Source organism: Echinops telfairi, unplaced genomic scaffold (genome assembly GCF_000313985.2).
Source record: "Echinops telfairi isolate 266 unplaced genomic scaffold, ASM31398v2 ScPeMD7_4;HRSCAF=17, whole genome shotgun sequence".
NCBI lineage: Eukaryota > Metazoa > Chordata > Mammalia > Afrosoricida > Tenrecidae > Echinops > Echinops telfairi.
This window is the reverse complement of record NW_022103900.1, coordinates 1927438-1928384: the sequence shown is the minus strand read 5'-3', so window position 1 is coordinate 1928384 and position 947 is coordinate 1927438. Positions and strand designations below refer to the sequence as shown.

Genomic DNA, 947 nt, shown 5'->3' with positions numbered 1-947 from the left:
TTCAAATGTGAACAATAGAAATCTAGATGTTCCCCTGTGTTACTGGGTCAATAGTTGCTTTTTTGGGAGTTGGTTACACATTTAAAGGTAATAGATCATGATACAAGGGTAAATAAAAAAGAATTACTATAAAATCGTAAAAAATCTCTATCAAACAAAAATATAAAAATAAGAAGCCGTTGTTTCTCAACAATTCATCTAGGTAGGACTTTTTTTAAAAAAAATAATCATTTTATTAGGGGCTCATACAACTCATCACAATCTGTACATATGTCATCTGTGTCCAGCACTTTAGTGCATATGTTGACTTCATCATTCTTACGACACCCGCTTTCCACTTAGGTAGGTCTTTACACTTCTGAAGGTAGTGTTTTCATCTAACTCTTCCTCAAAGAATTCCGCATTCTTAGATATATACTGTTGTCAAAATTAGTTTTGGCATCTTTAAAGTAATCAAAACATGTTGCTTTTCTTTGAGTTTGAGAACAAAAAGAAATCTGTAGGGATAAGATCAAGGCTGGGTAGAGTAAGGTTTTCCAATAAACTTCTTGTAGAACCGCCATTGCTACCCTTGAAGAATTGTCACGATTGAAAAAGAAATTCTGTAGTGAAACGTTCCTGGACTTTTCCTTCTCACCAATCCAGTTTCCAATTTTGTTAAAATTTCCTTATGGTAAGCCCCTTTGATTGTCCTGTGTCCTTGGAGAAAAACTACCAAGATTACTCCTTTGGGATCCCCCCAAATAGTTGCCATGTCTTTTGAGCTGCCCTGTGTGCCTTGAATTTAACTGGCCCAACAGATTCTCTCAGGAGCTTTTGCAAACATAATTTTAATTGGAGATAGAAACCTTGCACCTGATGAGGCAAAGACAAGACTGTGCAAGTTTTTAAAAGCCTGAGCTGTGAAGGCTTTACATTCTAGTACACTTAAATACAATGGAGAGAGG

General features: G+C 35.9%; 1 protein-coding gene across 1 annotated transcript in view; it reads left to right on the top strand.

The window, feature by feature from the left end:
- PDK1 (pyruvate dehydrogenase kinase 1) overlaps positions 1–947 on the top strand; it is a 25422-nt gene that overhangs the window by 5523 nt on the left and 18952 nt on the right. The gene's annotated exons all lie outside the window — the stretch shown is intronic.